Consider the following 26,393-nt stretch of genomic DNA (forward strand, 5'->3'; position numbering starts at 1 on the left):
TTCCAATGTTTCCACATTAATATGACTACTATCCAGAGTTACCAGAATCAGTTCTTGGCATACTCACACCAAAATCTCATTGGAACCAAAAATGCCAATCTGAATCAGATTCCAGAGAATTTATGGTTTGCTTCAATGTATCCATTTCCAATTTAGGGATCCATTTTTTGGTTGTAAAAGAGTGGATAGGGTTCAATGAAAGTCACTGTTTTATATTCCTGTTAGCATTTAACAGTTGCATTTAGAAAAATACCTTAGGTGCCTTATTTACTGTTTACTAAACCATTCTCACTCTTCAATACTATATATGTTTGTTGTGTAAGGCTCTTTCATTAATGTTCACAGAACTTGGCATATTAGAAATTGGGTTTTTTCCAGTCCTCTATTTCATTTTCCATACAAAATCTTCTACCTTCAGACATGCCATGTTTACAGTGCAGTGGTTAGGGAGATTATGCTTGGCAATAACGATTGACTCCTAACTTGTTTATATACATCTAATACAATTGAGAAACCAGATGATACAAAAGGTTGGCTTATCTGATGAATTTATGCAATCCTTATATGAAACATTTCCTAGTTGTGCTAGCCTTAACCAAACAAGTAAAAGAGAGAATCTGAAAATGGCAACTATAGTGGTAAATAGCATAACTTGTAGAGTAAGCTAATCTCTAGTAGCTTCTTCTTCTGCAGAAAATAGTATAGTCATCCTTTAAAGCATAAATACTCAAAGGAACAGTACAATTTCTGACTTCATTGAAAAATCCACTGTTCCACGGGGACGCGTCTCCCAAGGTGGGGTGCACGCACCTAGGACAGGGAAAGGCTCCTAGGGAAATGTTTCCAACTTTCCCACATCCCCCTTTTTGGGATATGTGGGGAGACAAAAGGGGGAATGTTTCCCCAATGTGGGGGGGGCACGTTTCCCCACAATAGGTGCTTGTGGGCGTCTCCCTTTAATTTTGCTTCAAAACAATGATTTATGAGTGGGGAAGCTTAATATTCAACCCTAGGGCCCTACTAATGCTATGTAATTAATGGTAATGTTAATTCCTCATCGTAAAAGGATGAATCTTTAACAATACCATGAAATGACTCAGGACATTTGAGGGTGGTTCTGACCTCATTGGATTTCATATGGAGAAGGTAGAATTTTAGATCTCACTCAAAATCCAACAGACTTCATAGTTTTTCAAAATTTCAGGATTGGGAGATTTGTAACGTCCCCAAGGGATTAATTGGCCCAAGGGACGAAGTAATGACCCCAAGGGATTATAGTCATTGATAAAGAGGAAACCCCAAAAAACCAATGTTTGGGCAGCGGAGCGCAAATTTTGGGGCAGTTGGGGCAAAAAAGCCCAAAGTTTGGGTTTGCTATAAACCCCACTCAATTAATTAAGGAGGAGAAACTCCCACAAGGAAATCTATAAATTCAAGAAAGTTAGAATCATTTGATCATCATTGGATTGGATTAATTTGTCTCTGTTTTATTTGAGCCTAAGGTTTTGAGGGTTTTAAGACCCTTTTTCTCCTTTGACTAGTTTTAGTGGAGGTGATCCCACCCTACCTAGTCACCTATCTTTATTTTCTACATCTGTTCTGGCACACAGGGAAGTCATCCATCTGAAGAATAGCAAAGGACTATGTGGGAGACCTGAAGCAAGCTAATCGAAATTATCCTGAGGGAATGTAAATTTGTTCCGAGGCAACAGTGACAAATTTTCTAAGGTAGAAAGTGTTGTCACCTCAAGTGTATACCTAAGGCACAACGCTCGGAGTAGGGGTTGTCACTCTAATCCCTACTTACTTTGTTTAAGCTATCTCTTAAGCAGGCTAAGGGGAGTAGTCTCTAAAGGTGGAAAACAGATGAGTAACTTGTTGAGGATCAACAAGTTCAGGAGATACAATTGAATATCTTAGCAACTTGAGTTGAAATTATATGGCAAGCAAGATTATTGAGCACAACCAAATAGATTCAATTAGATCCTTAAAATATATCAGTGAGAGACCAGTGCCTTAAATGCTCAAATGGAGTTAAGAAATCCTTGCACAACAATGATGAATATATCAAGTTACCAAATAAATAGATGTTGCAAAGATGAGAAAAATTCAGACAGACGAGATGCAAAACTAAACTAGGTGAAGTTCAAATCTTGATTATTTTTAATTAAGATGCATAGTCTAGATGAGATCCTTCTTCTCAATTGTTTTGAAGCTAGTCACAAACAAGGTTGTAGAGATTGGTGTTGGAAAGGGAGGCTAAGGCCTCATTAATGATACCTACCCAGGACTTCTAACCACCCACGTGCCCCCATTCCTACAAGGGATTGCCCACAAGAGAACTGCAAGGTCACCTGTGTTAACCGTGAATGGGGGTCTAACTTCTCAAATTGAAAGATGGAGAAGGTTGCCCTCAATTTCTATCAACCAAGCTTATGCTTGGAGGTAAGTTTTAACAATGCAACTCTAATTCTAGAATGAGGATGCAAATGAAGTTAGATTGCTTCAATGAGATAATAAATATATAAGATGCTCCAATGTGAACAATACCAAAACAACTTGCAATCAAGATTACAAAGTATCACCTTTTGGTACAAGATCACAAGATGCCAATAACAATTAGTGAAGCACTTAAAGATTAGCTCAATGAAACGATGATGTCAAATTGATTAGATGTGCTTATTAGGGTTCCCTTTCACTTACGTAATTTATCAATTAGAGACAAGAGGAACCACAAGATTACACAAGCACAATTATAAGCACAATTACATGAGATTGCCAATAGTGATTTACAATAATGAGATGCAATGCAACTTCTAACAAAGGAAAATAAAAGCAAGATGGTTAATGATCTGACTAGAAAACAAAGGTTATCCTTGAAAATATTATAGGAGAAAAACCAAAACCAAATACCAATATGCTATCCAAATACACAATAATGATCAACTTTAGAGATGAAAGGATGCACCAGACCTTCAAATATACCAATGTCAAGAAAGATCAGTGTACTGTAGCCACTGTCAAACATGATTAGTCACCAAGAAATGTCAGAGTGCTGCAAGAATGAGAGATAGAACATAACCAAGCCTTTTGTATATTAGTGGGTGATTAATTTTCACTGTTTTACGTTTAGTATTATCATATTTTCAATGTGTTTGTCCTCTGTGTGCAGTGCTTCAGATCTGAGTGCACTGTAGGTTCTGCAATTTTGTCAAAATATATCAGTCCACAGCTCAACAAAATCAGTCACAATCATGCAAGAATAAGAGATTAGGACACTTATTAAGTTCTTGTGATTATTATGTGACAATTCTTACTTTCTTAGGCATTATTATTATTTATATTCTTGTGATTAGGCTCTGTTATGCAACACCTTAGACAATACCTTAGATCTGATGCAATTGACAGTCTGCAATAAGTCATTGTGGAGGAGAAACAAGGCCACAAGGCCCTACAGCCTTACTCCAAAGGCTGATATGTCAAGTTAAATGCCCACACATCAATGTTTTTCCTTCAAACAAGCAATGTAACCCCTTATCAAGGCAACACTGCTCCTGCAACCACAAATTAGTTAGCCCTGGATTATATGTGATAAGGAACAGACCTTCAAGTGCTTGCAGCCAGAGCTGGAAAGGCCTATAGGCCTTGCGGCTAGGGCTAAATGGATGCTTTGATGGATCAATGAATACCCATGCCCAAAGAACAAAGATATAACCCTTGCTAAAGTGATGTATAGACCTGCAAAACAAATAGGGTTATTCTATAAATCTTCCAATGGGTTTCCAAATCAAAACTAATATCAAACCCTTTGCCAAAAATTTAGATTAGGTCTGCAAGCAAATGGATTAGTCTAAAATCAAATGTAATGGAGTTTTTTTAGCCCTTTAAGGCTGCGGCTAGGCTGATTAGGCTCAGTCAGGACTACAGCTAGACCAGGATGCCCTAAAAACCCATGCGGCTACCCCAAAGAGGCTAGTGATCAAACTTTTGGCCTTCACAGAATTTTGAATAATCCTGCAATGCAAAACAAGTCAGACCTTGACGAGAAAATGATAAGAGCAGTCACAAAAAAATTATTTGCAAACAATTTGAATAATAAACCCTTGAAAATCCTTGATTTGCAACATGAGCAGCCCTTCTAGGTTTTGCGGCCTCCAAATACAACAAAGCATTGATGGAAATAGATTTGAGAAAGGTGGATCTAGGCCTTTGGATGCTAGATCTAGCCCTAAACCCCCTGCGGTCTTGTTAGGATAAGGAACGCTGGTCTTAGAAGTGAATCAGGCTTTCAAACCCTAGACGTCTTTAGAGAAAGATATCTGAAAGCTTATGGCCCTCTTAATACTTGCAATATTAGTCCTACACCCTAGCCGTTTAGGTTGGGTGAGGGCGAGGGCCCTCAGAAAATGGGTTTCTTCCTTAATGAAAATGACCAACTTCCAAAAAACAGGCTGGGTAAGGGCGAGGGCCCTCAGAAAATGGGTTTCTTCCTTAATGAAAATGACTAACTTCCAAAAAACACCCTAGACGTCTTACAAGAAAATGAAAATAAATCCCAAATGACTATATGTACAATAAGCAAATAATTACAAGGGTTAGAAAAATAATATACAAATTATTTACAATATTCACAATGTAATTCAAACTCTAATTAGCAGATCTAACTTTTATTGCGCAAATAAATTGGAGATAAATGAGTGAAATGAGCTTTTTATATTAGAGCCATGGCCAAGATCTCTGCAAAACAATTGTTAGATAAGCCATTGAAGTTTAACACAATGGGCTTTTGAGCTTCCCGTCGTCCAACCAAAGACTTCCCTTCATCCCCAAGATCTGAATATTAATGAGATCTCTACACACTTGAGATCAAATTATTAGATCAATAGGGGCTAGATCACACAATAAACCCTCAAAATCTAGAGATGCCTGCTAGATTAATCAAATTTAATGTGCTAATGAAATAATAACTTACAGAATTTTATTCACTAGAGTATTAGGCACATGATCCAATAGACATTACCACAAGAAACAAAAGAGCAACACCATCATGAATAAATCCACCAAAACTATGTATTATTCCAAAAGAAAAAACACATCCAGCAGAGCTTGACTCAAAGCTCGATCAAATGATTTTCTGATCAGTAGCTTACACAATGAGGAGCAAAATAGCTTCCTTATATAGAAAACAGAGAGATCTAGATCCCCCTACAAGTAGAAAATGGCTAGGTCCCAAGAAGTGCACAAAATTGACTTGATCCCGGAGAATAACAACTAGTTGATGCTTGATCCATGCCAAAATTAAATCATGTCCCTTGATCTAGAAGACGAAATTCGAATTTGTTGATAAAGCCCATTTTTCCTGGTCCAAAAAATATTATTTTGAACTTTTTTTCTTAAAAAATGATTTTTCCCTTGATGGAGGACCTCAAAAATTAATGTCTTTTGGACCCACAAATTTTTGAGGGATTTTCTCCCTGGTAATGATTCTTTCACATTTATTTTACCTTGGGAATATCCACTTTCTTCAAAAATTCGTTTTTCCACTTGGAGAGAACTTTTATTCTCTCATTTTTATTTTTCGACCATTTTTTGGCTAATTTTTTGCCATTTTTTGCCGGAAAATAGATAAAATGACTCAAGAGGGGATTTCACATATTTTCCACCCTCAAAGTTGGTCTAAAAAATAATTTGGCGATAACGTCTAATTTTGAGCAATCATCCACCAAAAATATTCCTAGACAACACCTTTTACAATAATTATTACATGCACATCCCATTAAAAGATAAGTCACTGCGTTTGTGTTCGAGTTCGACGACCTTGAAATTCGAATAAAGTTCGACACTTAGAATTCTACCGATAAAATTCAGCATAAAATTCGACATATAAAAATTTGAATGTATATATATATATATATATATAATTCAAAATTTCTTCATTGGTGCTCCTACACAATTGTGCTTCTACAGGATGTTGTTACAACACCTGTTTTTTTACTTCTGTAGATAATAAAGTCCAGGCCTTTGTTTCTTTATTTGTTACAGTGCCCCAAAACGGTTCTATAATGGTTTGTAGTGTCCCAAGAAATATATTGAACTACTACACTTGTAATGCATCCGAATTATAGCTACAGTTCTTCCTATTTCCCTCAAAATTATTTTCTTTTCCTAATTTAAATACTTAAGAAGCTTGTAATTATTTAATTTTGAAATATGAGTTATCTTTTGCTTTTGGTCAGCCTGAAATTCCAGAACAGAATTAGCTGAGCAGGTGGGGACAAAGATCGAGTGTGCAGGATGCAGTAGGAGGGTCGATTGGCACAATGCAGTAGGAGTCGAGACTCGATGGTGGAGTGACGAAGTGTGAAAGTGACATTTTCGCATGGGCCGAGCTTTAGCCTCGTTAGAACGTAGGGTTACAATTTTTTTTAATTATAAACATTGAAAAAATGTCGAACTACAAAACCCTAATGAGAATTTAATTGTTTTTTTTGACGATTTTTTTTATTTTGTTCGGGTTTGTGTACGGGTTTGGGTTCGTGTTTGTCATAGGTTCAAGTTCGCCTTGAAATTCGCCGAACATAAACGGATTTGTTCGAATTGCGTTGGGGTTCGGCGAATTGCGAATCCAAAGGATTTTATTCGTCGAACCTGGTGACTTAGATTAGATGGGGAGTTTTTACAATTTACACATGTTGACCAAGTTTTGCAACACAAGATAGTTGATCTAGTATGAGAAAAATACATAGACTAGATAACGTAGGACTCACCTAAGACCTTCCCATCGAGCCCGACTCTAGCTTTGGGGAATGCTTGGGAAAAAAACTCTGCCAATTATTTGGGTTTGGAAACGCGGATTATTGGCGGAGGGTAAAAAACTCCCTGAAGTGAAACTCTTTGCTAAGAATCAAAGGCTTACCTAGATGCTTTTACATGGATTCATAGACACACTAGAATCATTTTTACAATAATGGCCCAGAGAGCTGCAGAATTTGCGATTACAATGATATACTGGAAGCTGTATCATGATGATGACTTTGAAAAATTTTATCTACTAATATGTACTCTGCTTCTTGGGGTAGTTAACACGTGTTCAACAGACGGAATTCTGAGGCTGATACTGTGTAATTTTTCTGAGGCAAACCAGCAATATTCTTCCTGAATCAGTCTCTGCTTTATCTGAGCATAGACAGAGGTCATTCAAATAGAAAACAAATTCTGCCTGAGACCAATCTGAGGGTTGTTTAACTGTTTATACACTGTGACAGAACCAAGCGACAGGGCCAAGCCACGGGACAGAGCAACAGCACCGTGGTTACAGGGCCAGGCCGCAGGGCCAAGCTGCAGGATAGAACTTGGCCGCAGCAAGTTGTCTGCAATTTGATTTTTCTAAGGCTAATAAGGATAGCAGCGGGTACCCCTTTCTCATCTGTCTGAGATTACAGGGAATGGTGAAGACCACTCTGCAACAACACAGCTATTGGATTTGTGGCAATAGAATCCTCCAGACAGAACGAATGATATTCATGGCAGCAGATCGATTCATCAGCCTATCAATCAGCATATTCGGTGGAAGGATCTGTAGCAGCAAGGGCCCTCTTATTCTATATGTTGGGCAGTGAGTTGGACTTCACTCTAGTTGTGGGTACCCTTAGAAAAAGCAGCTGGATCATGTTCACCAGGTCTGGAAGTCATCTTCAGGATAGTCAGACTCTTGTGCAGTAAGCTAGAGTAGCACGGTAGATATTAGATTTATAAAGCTGAATTTGATTTAACAAGCATAGATACAGTGGATCTGGGTTTCTAGATAGCTGACCTTGGAAATCAGCACTGTATGGGTGAATTATTGACTGTATACATTCATTATTGTTGGGCAGTCATCCCTAAGTTGTGCTGTGGAAAACCTCACATTTATGCATACATTATATGGTTGTTGAAGTTCCCTATATTCATGCATATCTATTGTTTATGAAATTGTACTACTGTTAATGATCTATTGAAGAAACCCTAGCCAGAACAAAAAATCCTAAGGGTAAAATTACCCTAGGACACTACAAAGTTGCAACATTTTCATTGAATTTTGTCACGTATGAGGGTATGGAATTAGTATTTAATCAAGAGCACCAAACACTATGTACCTTAGATTCTAGAATGATGAATGATGAATTTAATTTTTAAATCAATGTGGATTCTAAAATGGTAAATAATGAATGATGAATAGGGATCAATGTATTACATTATTGAATCTCATGGTCTACGGATGAATGATGTATGTATCAGTAAGAATAATGAATATGGATCAGTATATTTCATTATTTAATTCAATTGTGTATGGATCAATGTATTTATGCTTTCATTATTGAACACACACATACACAAATATATATTAAAAAGAAAAAATTATATACCCTAACACCCCCCCCGGTCCCCCCTAAATTTCCCTAAATTTTGAGGGGTACTTCCACACGTCCCCCCCGTGTGTCTCCCTGCATCCGCGTCCCCCCATCTCAGAGTCTTGTTGGATCATTGGAAAAATCACATATCACAATCCTTTAGCTGCACACTTGTTTCTAATTCCTCCAACTCTAAAATCAGAAATCTGCATCCATCCATTGTAGGCTAGCTGATTGCAGCTTTTTAATAATTACAAAAACAACTTATTTAAGTTGGTTAGCCCTCAAATTTCAATAATAGCTAATCATAAACCCTTTACTCATGTAACGTCCAGCCATGTTTGGCACCTTTTCAATGTAGGTCAACTATTTGAAGTTTAGTTATCTTTGGATTGGGTTTCTTATAATACACAGAACCAAAGCAACTTGGTGACACTGGACTTCCCCACGATTATTAAGTTATTAATAGCAAATCCTGGACACTGCTCTTTCATCATATGCATACGATGGTGCCATTATAATTTGAAACACAAAGATGTGAAAATTCTCAACACTTCAATAGATTGTAACAAGGACCAATTCCAAAGGTTCTTGCATCAGTTCAACTTGAATTTTGGCATTCACTTATATTAATATATATTCAAGGTTATACAATTTTTGGATCTGATATATCTGAGGGTGCAGATGCAGCAATGTGCATTTCGGTTAACTATATTTGTGCATACATTATGTTATGCAAAATTATATAATTCCCCCAACTCTAAAATCAGAAATCTGCATCCATCCATCGTAGGCTAGCTGATTGCAGCTTTTTGATAATTACAAAAAACAACTTGTTTAAGTTCATTAGCCCTCAATAATAGCTAATCATAGACTTTTACTCATGTAATTGCCAGCCATTTTTGGCACCCTTTCAATGTCGGTCAACCATTTGAAGTTTGGTTATCTTTGTGTTGGGTTTCTTATAATACACAGAACCAAAGCAACTTGGTGACATTAGACTTCCTCGTGATTATTAAGTTATTAATCGCAAAACCTGGACACTGCTCTTTCATCATATGCATATGAAGCTGCCATTATAATTTGAAACACAAAGATGTGAAGGTTCTCAACACTTCAATAGATAGTAACAAGGACCTATTCCAAAGGTTCTTGCATCAGTTCAATTTGAATTTTCGCATTCACTTATACTAATATACATGCAAGGTTATACAATTTGTGTATCTGATATATCTGAGGGTGCAGATGCAGCAATGTACATTTTGATTAAGCTGTATTTATGCATACGTTATGTTATGCAAAACTTTAAAAACTAGGGAAGCCTAGGAACAAATGAATCAATATTCCTTTGAAACTATTTTAATAAACACAATGAAAACGTGAACTATTTTAATAAACACAATGAAAAAGTACAACAAAAGATACTATTATTATCAATGGAACAAGATATGTCATCTCCGTAATAAAGTTTCCTCATAGACTACCTATTTCATATGCAAGAAGGATATTGGCATAAATGGGATCACCAATGTCTAACTGAAAAAAAACACTTGTAGATGTTATTATAATTCATGAATATGTCTTTTATTGCTTAATACTAAAACCAGTTGTGTTTAAGCTTTATGGTTGTTTGTTTTCTCCTTCCATCCATTACACGTTTCTAGAAATGCCTCCATACAATTCAAAACTCAGTCAGTTGATGTTTGGAAGTCTATTGTACACCGGGTTATCCTTTACCTATAGTCCAGATCAAAGCTCTAATACAACGATACCCACTGAGTTGGACCTAGACCATTCTGAAGACCAAGTTACTGCTGACAATGGTCTAACAAACAACTAATATTCACAAGCACTTAACAGCAACAGGCCAGATCGAAAAACTCTACATGGAAGATAAAGATCAAGATACATATGATTCAAAATCATATTCTGTAAAAAAAGTGATTTAACGTATTGTAGATCCATATGTAAAAAGATTCATACACATGATGTAGTGATTCATACTCATGACTACTCTATCTATTTAAAAGACATACTTCAAAACTAAGAGTTGAAATTACTTTGTAAAGAATGATTTTTCATAATTGGTTGGCTGGATTGTTGCATAATATTAAGTCATGTGAAAAATACAGGAGAATAGGACAGAAATAGGAGGATGAAGGATTCTGACTGATGTTCTTCGTCGAAATGACACTAAACTCTCTCACCCACAGCAAATAAACATTTCTACCAGCACTTGCAACACAAAAAGAATACCCAAATCTGGTAAGTTCACCCCCACTCTAAGTTGTTCTGCCCTCCAAACTTGCTGTTCTCCAACCATGAAAGTGAACAATGTGGACATTTAGGATTCCGAGTGCATATATAGTGAACAAGAGAAATAGAAAACTAAAAATCAAAAATAGGGGAGTCCCAACTCCCTCAATGATCTGGAATTTATCCAGGATAAAGAATGAAAGGTATTACAGACTCGTGTGCATGGAGGTGCCTATGTTACTTATGCAACGGATCGATAATATTACAAGAATACATAGACACTGAGGCAATCAGAGAAAACATAACAGACAAACATGTAAACAAAACAAGTTTAATAAGGAGTTCACCCAATGCTTCTTGGGCTACGTCTCCTGGTCCAGCGTTTCAGTGGTAACCTCTCTATTATGTTTTCAAGCAGAGTTTTTACAACAGTGAGCTCGATTTGAGTCTCACTAACAAAATGAAGTCAGTAGGAATGGAGTGCACAGACTCTCCTTACTGAACTCGACCTCTGAGGGTCACAGTAGTTTGACATGCCTATGCCAAGGAGCTTACTTGAAACTCTCAAGCCTTCAATGGAGTACACAGACTCTCTGACTCTCTTTGGCTCGATCTGGCTCACTGCTGCCTTCAGGTCAGCTCGGCTTCTACTCTCTATTATCTGCTATTGGCTTGCTGCGTCTGTGTGTTGCCCGTCTCCTGCTTCTGTCAGTTCATGGCTTTAAAGCCAGTCTGCTCTTTGACTACTCGTTTCCGCTTCCCGGCCTTCTGGTTTCCTTTCCTCTGTCTGTTCGAATTCCTCTGCTCTGCGTCATCATCACTAGGTAACGCCTCGCAGGGAGGTGGCCACTTGTTTGCTAACGAACTGGGTGTCAAATTCCCTGAATCATACTCGAATGGCCGTTAAATCTATTTGCTTCAAGATCGCCTGTGAACACGAATCGTTTGCCAACTCATCATCCACGTCGGACGTCAAATCCCTGTCATCTTGCTTTTTGACCTGTCAAATCCGGTCAGTCATCGGGACATATCTCCGCCATCAATCTGGACCCCCCAGATCCTACGATCGTCCTTCATATCGAGCGGACAAGTCACACGACGTTTACCCGTCCGATGCGGGCGCTTTTCTCTCTCTTCCGCCAAACGCATGTCGCTCGATGCGTGGCATCGAGCGAGACTCAATCAAAATTGCTTACCGCCTCGAAGCCTTCCAATATCCTGCTGGCTTTGGGGAATCCATGCTACGGAACCAAAACAATTACTTTTCCTAGTTTTATATCATTTTGGTGTATGATCGTTTCGAGGCTTTCCTTCACTAAGGGGGACGCCCTACGCTAATCGCGTATCAGAATCCACCCCCATTTCTTGATCTGGCCTCTGGTTTTGCCAATTTTGTGCCATTGCACTTTACCATGGGCCAACGGTCTGCACGCTCGACCGAGGGTCCTTGTTGCTCCGCTCTGGCCACAACTGCAATTGTTATGAGGATTCCTTCTGATAGCTTCGATCTTTCCTAGGACTTGAATCTTTTAGCATAATTGAAACAGTCATGAAAACTTAAAGTGTTTTAGGATCTAATTCGAATCATAGCCTTCCCACTGAAAAAGCTTTTGGACCACCAAAAGTTGGTTTTCTTTCAAACATCAATCGATGGTATTGCTTCCTCGCTTGCTCAATTTCTATCCATTTCGCACTGCTTGGCTTTGATCCTTTGAGTCCAAGCCTGAGGTACTCAACGTCACCTCTGCGTGTAGTTCTTACCTTCTTGTCCAAAACTGCATCTTCCTGCAACTCATTAAGATATTCAGGGAACAGATCATCAATACAAGGCAATGACTTTGCTCTTCGGGATCTTCAATTAATGAAGGTTCAAATAGTCTCAAGCTGTCTGCATTAACAACTGAGTAGATGTGCATGTAAGCTGGTAGATCAAGGCGAAAAGCATTCTCACCAGTTTTCTCAAGTATCTTGAAAGGTCCATACCTTATTGGCTTTAGCTTCTTACCTTCACCTTGCATCCTGTCTTTGCTGATATACAACCAGACTTGGTCACCAACTTGGAAACTATGCTCCATCCGATGCTTGTCAAGCCTTGCCTTGTACTTAGCTTGGCTCTTGTCCAGCTGTCCCTGAACTGCCTGGTGAATCTCTTGAATTTGTTCAATGAACTTGGTTGCTTTGTCCACATCACTGTGTCCATCAACTGCTATGTCTTTACCAAAGACAAAATCCAAGGGAGACCTTGGTGTGAAACCAAAACAGGTCTCGAAAGGAGATCTTTGTGTAGAAGAATGTTTAGCTCAGTTGTAAGCATGTTGCACATAGCATAAATGTTCATCCCAAAGTTTGGGATGCTTGCTGCAATAGCCTCTGAGCAACTGGATCATTGTCCTGTTCACCACTTCTGTTTGGCCATCTGTTTGCGGATGAAAAGCTGTGCTTTTCTTCAGCCTAGTGTCCATCAATTCCCACAAGTTTGACCAAAATTCCCCAACAAATCGAGTATATCTCGATCAGATATTATGGAAATGGGTAAGCCAAAATGAACCCATACATGCTGAAAGAACAGCTTTGCAGTTTGTTCAACTGTAATCTGATTGCTACAAGGTATTAAAATACACATTTTGCTGAACCTATCCACAACAACATATAAATAGTCATGACCTTTCCTAGATTTAGGCAGTCCTCCAACAAAGTCCATGGAAACACTTTCCCAAGGATGAGAAGGAACGGGTAGTGGAGTGTACAATCCTAGTTTTCTATTGATGGGCTTGCTTTTAGCACACATGGTACACCCTCTTACATATCTAGAAACTACATCATTCATTTTCGGCCAATAACAAAATCTTTGTAGTTGTGCAACCATTTTGCTTACACCAAAGTGGCCTGATATTAGAGAAGTGTGTGCTTCTCGAATTATCTTTACTCTTTCAATTTGTGGAATGCATAGCTTCTCACAATGATACAAGAGTTGGTCCTTAATATGATAATCCAATTCTTCTACTCGTTTGCCTTGACTTAAAGTTGCATATACATCTTTAAAATCTATATCTTGAGCATATTGTTCAAAGTAGCTCTCATGCAATAATGAATTATGCTTAAGTATAGTAAATGTATTTATAATTGGTCTAGATAACATATTTGCAACTTTTGATGACTAAATGAAACTGTTGTAGAAAACCCATCTATAGTGTCTTGATTGTTGCAACTTAGTTTGGGAGTGTAGATATTGAAGTGGCTGATGATCAGTATGTATAACTGTCTCTTTGCCCATTAAGTAATGTTTCCTCTTTTTCACACTCTGTACTAATGCATACAATTCTTTATCATATGCGGGATAGTTAACTACTGCAAAATTAATGTCTTAGAATGATAACATATGGGTTTATTGTGTTGCATCAACACTGCTCCCATGGCATAGTCACTAGCATCTGTTTCAATCTCAAATGGTCTTTGAAGATTGGGCAGTGCTAGTACTAGAACTGTACTAATTTTTTCTTTCAAGGTGTCGAAGGCTTTCTGTTGTTTGTATCCCCACTGAAACACCTTGTTCAATCCTATTAAAACATGTAAGGGAGCTGCAATTAAGGAAAAGTTAGAAATAAACTTTCTCCAATATTGTGCTGCTCCTAAGAAGCTTTTAACCTCTGTAGTAGATTTGGATTTAGGCCAGTTTACAATTACTGCAATCTTGGAGGGATCTATCTTCAATTCACCACCCCCTACTATATGTCCCAAATAATTCAAAGATGTTTTGCCAAATTCACATTTTGAGAGTTTAACATAAATTTTTTCTGTTTTCAAAACATCTAGTGTCTGTTTAACATGCTTTAAATGTTCTTCCCACGTTTTGCTAAATATAAGAATGTCATCCAGATATACAATAACAAAATCATCAAGAAAAGGTCTGAGTACATTCATTACTCTCATGAAAGTAGCAGGAGCATTAGTTAAGCCAAAAGGCATAACCAGCCACTCACACAATCCCTGCTTTGTTTTGAAAGCAGTCTTCCATGCATCTTGCTCTACAACTCTAACCTGATGACAGCCACACTATGCAAGTCTAACTTGGAAAAATAAACAGCTTCTTTTAATTGATCTAATAGATCATTTATGCGAGGAAGGGGATAACGATTTTTTATCGTTATCTTATTCAATGCTCGGTAATCAATACACATTCTCCGCAAGCCATCTTTCTTTTTCACCAAAACAATTGGAGACCCACATGGTGATGTGCTAGGTCTGATGAACCCCTTCTCGAGCAACTCTTGTACCTGCATCTTGATTTCTGCATTCTCTAAAGCGAACAACCTGTACATTCCGATGTTAGGCAATGGAGCATCTTGCTGCAAATTAATATCATGCACTATTTCCTTTTTGGGTGGCAGACCTTTAGGTTCTTGAAACAATACATCATATTCTGAAACAACTTTTTCTAAATCAGCTTGTTCTTTAGCATCACAACCCTCAAATACATTGGCTTTATCAAGTTTCTTTTCCTTGACAACCATCAGTAAAAATTGTTTGCATGAATTTACAATTCGTTTCATCTGCCCTGAGTTTATGAGAGTATAATTATTCTTGAGCTTATGAGCTCTTACAATATATTTGATTCCATCTTTAACAAGTAGATACTTGTTCTCAGCTCTATAGAAAATAGTTTTTCTATCATACAAGTAAAGACTTCCTAAAACAATTCCACATATATCCAAAGGAACTATATCTAACTCAACTTCGTCTACAAATGCTGACCCAAAAGAAAACTTAAGTTTACATTGTCTAGTCACTTGTAGCTTTGCTTTATCACATAGCCAACCTAATGGATATGGTTTCTTGTGAGGTGTGGTTAGTCATCCCGACTTCTTTACAATTGCTTCAGAAATTAAATTTACTTGTGAGCCACTATCAAACAAAGTATCAATCTTTTGATGATTGGAAATAACTCGAATATGAAAAAGCTCACGTCTTTTTCTCTCATTTACTTCATTATCAGTAGATTGTGCAGAATTACTAATAGATGCTTCAGAATTTTTACCTTTATACCTGTGGCTGCGATTGTTGCTTCATCTCCTGAGTCTGACCCCAAATCTTTTTGAATAGCTGCAGCAGTCTTCTTCTTCTTGCCCTTGAACTTCTTAGGTTTCAGCTCCAGATGCAGAATCTAGCAGTGTTCATCATCATGCCCATCCTTCTTACAATGAGTGCATGAGGACTTGCTCTTCTGTACAATGTTTGTCTTCCTCTCTTTCCATTTCTGTTTTCTTTTCTCCTTATTTTTGCTTGCAGTGGGTTGGGATGATCCCCCAACTTCTGGGTTCCCATTCTTACCTCTAGCTTCTAGATGTGTAGCCTGAACGGATACCTCATCTATGCTAGTGGGATTAAACATGAGGATAGTGTGCCTCATGTAGCTGTGTAGACCACCTATGTACTTCAACAGAGTCTCAAGTGAGTCTAAAGAAATTCCTAGAATCAAAGCTCTTTTCCTAAATTCTTGAGTGTAACCTTGTACACTTTGCCCTTTTAGTTGTCGAAGAGTTTGCCAGCTCATCATGGCTCGTTACATGTAGGCCAGTGGGTAGAATTGCTTTTTAATTGCAGAAACAAATTCACTCCAGACAGAAAGAATCTTACCATGTTTCTTCATGTCAGCTTGTGTCCTACCTTCCCACCATACCAACGCAGTGCCTCCGAGGCGTAGGCTGGCCAGCTGAATCTTACTCTTGTCTAAGTCGATGCTCTGCACTCTGCAATAAACATCAATCTGTCTGATCTAATTATCCAGCTTCTCTGCATTCAACTCTCCATCATATATTGGTAAATCAAATTTAACATCTAATTTAATCAAAGATGTCTTCTTTTTATGTTCAGGGCTATTAGGAGGCGTGAGGAATTTTTCTTCTTTCCCTTTGCCTTTGGAGTGGTCATGGAGGAGAGATTCTTCTACTCCTTTGTCTTGTTTGGAGCTTGATGCATCTTCATCTCTATGTTTCTTATAGTCCCTATACATTTCCTCCACCATGGATTTCAGGGTCATAAAACTATCCATGAACTGGGGGTCTGATTCCAAGGGATTTTCTTCTGACATTTTCCTCTTAGAATAGACTCTTCCAATTTCTGGGTTAGTTTCAGCGAATTATCCTTCTCCTAATTTAAGCTTTGATCTAGTTAGGATTCAACAACAAAATCCAGCACAAGCTTGTGTAACCTTAATAAACCAAACGCTCTGATACCACTTGATCTGGAATTTATAGAAGATAAAGAATGAAAGGTATTACAGACTCGCGTGCATGGATGTGCCTATGTTACTTATGCAACGGATCGATAAGATCGCTAGAATGCATAGACACTAAAGCAATCAGAGAAAACATAGCAGTCAAACATGTAAAGAAAACAAGTTTAATAAGGAGTTCACCCAATGCTCCTGGGCTACGTCTCCTGGTCCAGCGTTTCAGTGGTGGCCTCTCTATTATGTTTTCAAGCAGAGTTTTTACAACAGTGAGCTCGATTCGAGTCTCACTAACAGAATGAAGTCATTATGAATGGAGTGCACAAACTCTCCTTACTGAACTCGACCTCTAAGGGTCATAGTAGTATGACAGGCCTATGCCGAAGAGCTTGCTTGAACCTCTCAAGCCTTCAATGGAGTACACAGACTCTCCGACTCTCTTTGGCTCTGTCTGGCTCAATGCTGCCTTCAGGTCAGCTCAGCTTCTACTCTCTGTTATCTGCTATTAGCTTGTCGCGCCTCTGTGTGTTGCCCGTCTCCTGCTTCTGTCAGTTCATGGCTTTAAAGCCAGTCTGCTCTTTCACTGCTCATTTCCGCTTCCCGGCCTTTTGGTTTCCTTTCCTCTGTCTGTTCGAATTCCTCTGCTCTGCATCATCATCATTGGGTAATGCCTCACAGGGAGGTGGCCACCTGTTTGCTAACGAACTAGGTGTCAGATTCCCTGAATCATACTCAAATGGCCGTTAAATCTGTTTGCTTCAAGATCACCCGCGAACACGAATCGTTTGCCAACTCATCATCCACGTCGAACGTCAAATCCCTGTCATCTTGCTTTTTGACCTATCAAATCCGGTCAGTCATCGGGACGTATCTCTGCCGTCGATCTGGACCCCCCAGATCCTACAGTTGTCCTTCATATCGGACGGACAAGTCGCACGATGTTTACCCGTCCAATGCAAGCAGTTTTATCTCTCTTCCACCAGACGCATGTTGCTCGACGTGTGGCATCGGGCGGGACTTAGTCAAAACTGCTTACCGCCTCGAAGCCTTCCGATATCCTGCCGGTTTTGGGGAATCCGTGCTACGGAACCGAAACAATTACTTTTCCGAGTTTTATAGCGTTTTCGGGTCCGAGCGTTTCGGGGCTTTCCTTCACTGAGGGGGATGCCCTGCGATACGCGATTAGCACCGAAGACGTATCATAATCCACCTCCGTTTCTTGATCTGGCCTCTGGTTTTGCAAGTTTTGTGCCATTGCGCTTTACCATGGGCCAACGGTCTGCGCGCTCGACCGAGGGTCCTAGTTGCTCCACTCTGACCACAACTGCAATTGTTATGAGGATTCCTTCTAATAGCTTCGATCTTTTCTAGGACTTGAATCTTTTAGCATAATTGAAACAGTGATGAGAACTTAGAGAGTTTTAGGATCCAATTCAGATCACTCAAGAACCCATTAGCCATGGGGAGGCCACATGAGGCCCCATCTTCCCTTTCCCTCCCAATGTGTCCCTTCATTTTCTTTTTTTATTTTTATTTCTCTTATTTTGCAGAATCTGCCCCCTTCTTTCCTTTCACTCTTAATTTGTGCATTTATTTTCTATTATTTTTTGTTCTCTTGCAGAATCCTTTTCCTTGAATACTGCAGTCAGCTTTTCGGCTGGAAACAGATCTAACAGCAAGAAACATCTCCAAAAGAAAAAGTTGCCAAATTCTGGAGAACTGGTGTGTAAAAATTCCCAGAACTCAGAAACTAAATCCCCTATGATCTCAATGAACCAACGGAAAAATAAATTTTAGAACATAGCATCAATCACACAATAGGTGGAAACTAAATAGCATAAGCATAAAATCAATATCACACATACACATGCAATTACTCCTTCAAAGCAGCTTTCCCACTAAAAAACAACACCGCACGGTTCCCAAAAATCATCTTGAACTTGAGAAGAACAAGCTATTGAGAGAGTACAGTTGTATGGAGTGTATGGGTTGCCCATACAGCATGTACAGTCATCTATGCAATACTCACATTCTCAAAGATCTATATGATGGTTCTCCATATGCAATTTTTTAGAAAGCTTGAGGAGAGAGGCCTTAAAGCTAGTAGACAGATACGATTCAGGCCCACTCATCAGGCTATCAATCACATTTTCACCCTCAGAGCTATCACTCAGTGGGCACAACAACACTCTTCAAATGTCTAATGTTGCTTTATAGACTTTCGGAAAGCTTTTGATTATATTACTCAGGACCCCCTATTTCAAATGTTTAAAGGCATTGGCATGTTCGATACCTTACTGACCAATGTTACGAAAATTGTGAAAAAATTGCGTGGTGAAGATTTTTACCCCTAGACAATTTTATCACTAATAAAACTCGGCAATTTTTACCAAGCTAAAAAAATCATTATAAAATCACAAGACAATCCAAAAAATCACTAACCAACAGACAAAGGCACAGTGTACTATCAGTGGTATAATCATCCGAATTGTACAGGTGGTGCATGCAATCAGAGGAAGGCCAGTGAGGATTACGCAATTCCAATTGAGGAATTTCCCTAATTAATAGGGGTTAATTCCCAAGGAAACAGCGCAAGGAAATAGGTACTTGGGCAGGCAGAAATTTGGTTAAGTATTGGCCTGGGCTTATCTAGGAAGCTTTGAGACAGATAGAGATACTGCAAGGTTTGCTCAAGCTTGAGCAAAGCATTGTAATCTTCTCATATTTTCTAACGAATGCAATACACGGATAGTACGGGTTTTTAGTTGCGACTTTCCCCGGGAAATCATTGTGTAATGTGTTGATTGAATTTTGCCTTGTATGCTTCGTGATTTCATGATCGTTTAATTGTTTCTACTGATGAGTAGAGTAGATTCAAGTCTATTGTTTTAGTAAATTACAATTAGCAGTTTGAATCTACAAGAAATTTCTACACAATTTATTGTGGAGTGGGGAGGGTTTGCCAAATTCCCAGAACTGGTAGTGTATTTGTAGGTATGTCCATCTCTTTTTTTAACAAATTTTTGATAGGTTTTGTATCCCTATCAGTTTTCCCTCTTTTTCCCTAATTTTTTATTGGATTTTAGTTTTAGAGGATCTACTATTTTTGTATCATTTAGATTTGCAGTTTTTTATGCAAATTAAAAAGCAAGCATGTCATCTACCTCATCTTTTTTTTCCAAGAACCACACCTGGCAAACAACCTTCTATCAAGTGAGTGCTTAAAAGAAAGGACCTTATATAAGGTGAGTGCTTAAAAGAAAGGAGAAGAAAGACGCTGACAAGCTGGTGGGTAGGTGATTTATATGACGTGACATTCCATTCAACATTGCCAAGAACAATCCATTCTACCAAACAATGTCCGTTGTTGTTACTATTGTTGGCCTAGGGTACAAAGCCCCTTCCTATGGTGAGGAAGAAGCTGACAAGCTGGTGCGTAGGTGTTTTCTATGACGTGACATTCCTTTCAACGTTGCCAAGAACAATCCATTCTACCAAACTATGTTTGATGTTGTTGCTATTGTTGGCCCGGGGTACAAAGCCCCTTCCTATGATGAGTTGAGAGGGCCTATTATTCAAAATGAAAAGGTCGATTGCACTGCTAGATTGGAGGAGTTTAAGGCATCATGGGAACACATTGGATGCACTATGATGTCAGATGGTTGGACCGATTAGAAGGGTTGGACTAATGTCAGATGTTAGACCATCTCGCTCTGCCTTCGGGATACTGATCCGACCACTAGCAACTAAAACATGGTCTCTCTGGCAACTCACGCTATTATTTTGGCCTCCTCTTATAGATAATTCGGCCTCCTCATCCTGTATCCCGGACATTGGACAATACTAAGGAAATCTCCCCAAACTTTTGCTCCCAAATCTCTGCTGAAACCCTTGTCAATGGTGCTTCCCTAACTTCAACTGCACACTTGTTGAACACCTATAACTAGGTAGTCGAACTGTTCACAAAATACTCTGTCTTCTCCAAACCCTTCAATCTGCTCTTATAATCTCTCGTTAGAGTCTCAATGGCCACAATCACCTCTCAACCGACGGCTAAGATCATAATGACTCCATCACTTAAATTTTCCGGAAGTCTCTAGAGGAAAATCGAACTTCCTCAATTAATTCACTTTAATTACCAATTTTCCTAAGTTAGACTTGGGAAATATTTAATTATTGGCTAATTAATTTAATTGAGGTGTCTCGAAGTCTTATCTCGCGCAACCTTTTCAAGGTTTTGGAGATCTTGTGTTCCTTAGCCTCTTAGACATCATAGAGACTAGAAAACCTATCCATTGCTACCTAAAACTAACACAAAATGGCATTATAGCACATATGACATTAAGTAATGCATGTAGAGAAACTCCAAAGGGAATTTGAAAGAATTTGAATTAAATTGTTGGCTAGAATTTGAAGGAATAGGCATGAATGCTTTTCATTAAACAAATATACATATTAACACCATGTTCCTACCGCTGGATTCATCTTCCAAGGTCTCTTGGACTCCCAATGACGGCTCATATTCCACACCATAGCCCTTACAGATTAGGTGTCTAACACCTTTGGTCTACAATAGAAGTCATGTGTTGGACATTAATAATGTTATCATATCTTATCTTAGCTTAGCTCAATGTTACACGAAGCAAGGATGAAGTGGGTGCGATTTTTGGAACCGAAGTATCAGAAGCGCCATTTTCCAAAAATCCTCAGAAGCGAAGCATCCGAGAAGCATATATATATATATATATATATATATATATATATATATGTCTAGAGAAGAATATATATTCTAGATGGTTGATGCTCGAATAATTAATCATTAGTGTACTATGGATGCCATTTCTATCTTGATTTGTGTACAATATGCATGCTTTAATATATTCTGCAACTAATTTGGCATTCTTGTTGTTTTTTTGAATATATATATATATATATATATCAAAAAAACAACAAGAATATATATACTGCATGCTTTAATATATTCTGCAACTAATTTGGCATTCTTGTTGTTCCACCACTAAAGAGAAGAAAAAGTCTCTTGATCTCTAATTGCATGCATGCTCCCAAATGGACCAATGCAAGCATATAGTTGCTCAACTGTCTCTGTACCATTTCAGCCTCCTCCTCATCAAGGACTAATTTACTCAATGCAATCATATATTTTTCTAGAACCTCTGGATCTAGGTGTGGTTTTCTCCTGCCCCCCCCCAGGTGTTGGTGTTGAAAGCCATGATGGATGATAGTATTTAGGTGTCAAAACATATGCTAATGCATGCAATGCAACATTTAGCATTTCCCATCAGTTTTCCACCTCTACACGAATACAATTATACAAGATGATATCTCTAGGCTCAACAATGTCTTTAATCTACCCCAACATGCTATCCATTTGCTCATACACCTTGCCAATTTTGGTCAATCTGAATCTGCAAACTTGATCATGTAATAAATTGGTTTGGTGAGTTGCAAAACATATTTAACCTGTGACCAAAAGAACATGTCGAGAATAGTGTCCTTGGCTACATTAGCATCGTCTCTATCAGTGTTAGTTTCCTCCCATGATTCAGCGGTCACCATATTAGTTAAAGCTTGTCTCACCTTCACTAGCCACCTAAAGGTGAGGTAATAACTTGCAAATCTTGCTTTTGCAAGTTTAAGCAACTGCAACTTGGAGTAAGTGCCATAGAAGTAGTTTACCCTTGTATGCCCTGTCATAAATTCATGAGTTGTTTCCCTCTCCTGTAAAGCTCACTAATCCACCCACATTCTTTATGCTTCACAATATCATGCATCAAAAGGTTCAATCTGTGAACCAGGCACCCAGCCCAAAAGATGTGTGGATGAGTACGCTCAATAACTTTTCCTGCTACCTTACAATTTGTTGCATTATCTGTGATCACTTGAACCGCATTATTCGGACCAACATCTCTAATTGATTGCAATAGGAGATATGCAATGTTTTGGGAAGATGCACTAATGGAGTCGTGACATGTAATAGATACTGCACCACTAGCAGAAACACTAAGAACATTTATCAAATGTTGGTTTCTAATATTTGTTCACCCATCTGATACAATGGATACCCCACAATCCACCCACTCATTTGTAAAAGGTGTGAAAGCTCTTTGAACCTTTGCTTTTTCTCTTTCTAATAACATTGTTCTTTCCATCCACATCATCCCTCCCATCAACATTCAAGAAATCCCTGTTATTCTTTTATCTCAGGAGCTTGCAAAAGTACCATGAGGAGATGAGCTACCAAATCTAGATGTTGCACTTGATTTAGACTGAGTTTTTTTGTTTCTTGCTTTTTTGTTGTGCAACCTCCTCTATTTGGATGTATTTTCTTCTTTGTTTAGCTGAAATGTTTAGGCAAATTTGTATCCCCACAACACCCTTTTATCATCATTTTCCATCACCCCACAAAGATTCCTCCTCACACGAGTATATGAACCGCTATATGGTTTTCCTCCATGACACCCATGAAGACACAAAAATTTGTAGCTTCCACCACCCTTTCCTCCTTCAAGTTTGGTCACATAGTTCCACAAGGGTGTCAATGCAGCTTTCCCCTCTAGTGTTCCAGTGTTCCCTTCAGGTTCATCCCCTTCCTCTTCAAACCCTTCCTCCTCATCATACATTGGATCTCACTCATATGGGGACCACTATCCTCTTATTCTTCTTCCCTTCTATTCCTATTCCCCCTTGCCATCATTAAAACCAAAAGTGGCATGATACATAGAAGCCAAAAGAACACCATCTTGGAATATGGATATAGGTGGTGGACAACCTGCAATTAAATGAGCAAGTAGAAAGAATGGGAAATAGTAGGAGAGGGAGGAGAAAAATACAAAAAAAAATGACAAAAAAATGGAGTTTGGGGTTTGCACTTACCTCTTTAGCTCTTGTAGATGGAAGCCCTTCTTTACTCTTCCAAGCTCCTCCTCCTTCTCCTAGCTCCTCCTTCACTCCTCCAAGCTCTCCTCAAGTCTCTCCTCTATTTCTCCTCTCTTCTCCAAGCTCTCTTCTCCTCTCTTCTCCAAGCTCTCATAAAATAGAAGTGAGAAAATGAGAGTTGAAAGGGCCTTTTAATCCCTTCACTCCTCTGCCTAACCCAAGTTGGACCCACCTCCAACCAATAAAAATGACAAAAAAAACAATTTGTGACCCGCATGGCAAAAATAGCCGGTTGCATGACGAAGCGATCACAATCATTACGGACCCGATGCAGAACCGTCGCATTTAGTACAGCAGATCCGCCAACCAGAACGCGGATCGGGGTGAATGGTTAGGACAGGGCAAGAACCATTTTTTCCGACCCGATCCGCATTTCAAAATTTCTGAAACAAGTTTCGACTGGCGGATCGCCCACGGATCCATACAGATCACATTTAGAGCTTTTGATTTGGGGGGGGGGTGTTGCTGCAACATAGATCCCAACATACCTATTGGTCTACTACCTCATCAAAGATCAAAGGCTCAAGAGTCAAAATCTAGAATGTTTCTCATCATAGCCATACAGTTTCGATGCTTCTTCGAAGGTTTACTCTCTCTGAATGTGCTCCTCAAAGTCTAGACATGCTCTTGATAGGATAAGATAACAAAATTTTATTATATGTCCAATCAGAGTTGCGGGGGAGCGCCCCCACCCCTTGAACCCGCTCCCAATCCGCGCTCCGGGGGGAGCAAGTCGGGAGCACGCTCCCGAAAAAAATATACGCTCCTTGCCAAAATCGGGAGCGATAGCTGGAGCGTCACTCCCGGATCGAAAATTACAGCTCGGGAGCGATCAGGGAGCGATCGCTCCCAAGCATTTAATTATCGCTCCAAGAGTGATGCCAGGAGCGATTCGGGCGCAAAAAAATCACAGACACGAACAAACAAACAAAAAAAAAGTAATCATTTAACAACAACAACAACAAAAAAATAAAAATAAATAAATAAATAATAAAAATTGTTTTAAAACAACTTGGGGGCAAAAAACAAATTCATTGTCACTTGAATGAGTTGAGGAGAAGCTGGAGAGCGAAGGAGATTGAGCAAAGCGTCGAGGAGCAAGCCTGCAAAGAGGCTAGTTACGTTAGTTAGGTATTTTAAACCTTAGTTAGGCAGTAATTTAGTATAGTTTAGTTAGTTTAGTTAGTTTAGTTTAATTTATTTAGTAAAAAAATTATGAATCTAAATAAAATTAATTAATTAAATTAATTTTCTCATTCATATTCCCATTCTCATTCCCATTAAATTTTGCACATTCAAAAGCCTACAAATATCAAACATCATGGACCTTGCAATTTTTCTTGGCATTTTCCTCTTCTTGGTCCCTTTTATGGTTATTATGGTGCTGGAGAGTAGGAAACGGGGGGGCCAACATAAAGAGGGGGATGAAGAAGCTGGAGAAAGTGGATTTGATGAAAACCCCAGTGAGGAGGAGCTGGAGGAGGGTGAACATGACTCTCAAAAAACTAAACAAGACCAAACCCCATTGTGGAAATATGTTAACAGGCCTGAAGCAGGGAAAGGGGGTGGAACCACTAAATTTCATTGCCCCCATTGCGACAATAATTACACAGGTTCATACACTCGTGCCAGAAAACACCTCTGCGGGAAAAGGCCATGGGATGGACATAAACAAATAAGGATCAAAACTTGTGCAGCTGTGTCAACAACAGATAGAGCCAAATACATAAGGGAAGAGGAGGAAGCCTAATACAAATCTAAAAGATCAAGAGGTTTCTTTGAACCAAGCTCACAATCACAAGCACAAAGAACTCCTTCAGCATCCTCCCAAGGCAGTGGATATGGAGGCACAGGGTCACCAGCTTTAAGGCGTAGAACCATATCAGGTTTCCTTGATGAGAGGTGTAGGAATGATGTGGATTCAAAGGTTTACAGGTTTCTCTATGCATGTGGGATACCATTCAATGTTCTTCGCTCACCTTATTGGCACGAAATGGTTTCTGCCATAAATGATGCCCCTAAAGGATACAAGAGCCTTGGGTATGACAAGGCAAGAACCATTGGACTTGATCATGAAAAAGCAAAAAATATCACATTCTTTGAATAGAATGACAAGTTCTTGGACTGACAATGGGGTGTCCATTGTATCTGATGGATGGACAAATGTAAAAAGCAAGCCATTGATAAGTGTTCTTGCTGTGTCTGTTAGTGGTGCCATCTTTCTAGCTGCACATGATTACTCAGACAAGTTCAAGACCGCCATCAACATTGCATAAGCATTACTTGAAACAATTGACCGTATTGGGCCATACAATGTCATCCAAGTCATCACTAATAATGCTCCTAATTGTAAGGCAGCGGGAGCAATTATTGAGGATAAATACCCCAACATATTTTGGTCTGGATGTTTGGTTCACACATTGAACCTTCTGATGCATGATGTTGTCAAGAACAAAAATGCACAATACAAATGGATTGGTGATTTGTACAAGAAAGGCAAACAAATGATAAAATTTATTACAAATCATAGCAATACCCATGGCCTTTTCCGCAGTCACTCA

The 26,393-nt window shown here is 38.9% G+C and overlaps 1 protein-coding gene across 1 annotated transcript in view; it reads right to left on the reverse strand.

Moving 5' to 3' along the window:
• The window catches only part of LOC149144857 (BAT2 domain protein), an 84,788-nt gene that overhangs the window by 40,438 nt on the left and 17,957 nt on the right, over window positions 1-26,393 (reverse strand). The window lies entirely within an intron of this gene.

The sequence above is a fragment of the Pinus tabuliformis genome, chromosome X (assembly GCF_031772625.1).
Source record: "Pinus tabuliformis cultivar Carrire ecotype Pingquan chromosome X, CPIR1, whole genome shotgun sequence".
Lineage (NCBI taxonomy): Eukaryota > Viridiplantae > Streptophyta > Pinopsida > Pinales > Pinaceae > Pinus > Pinus tabuliformis.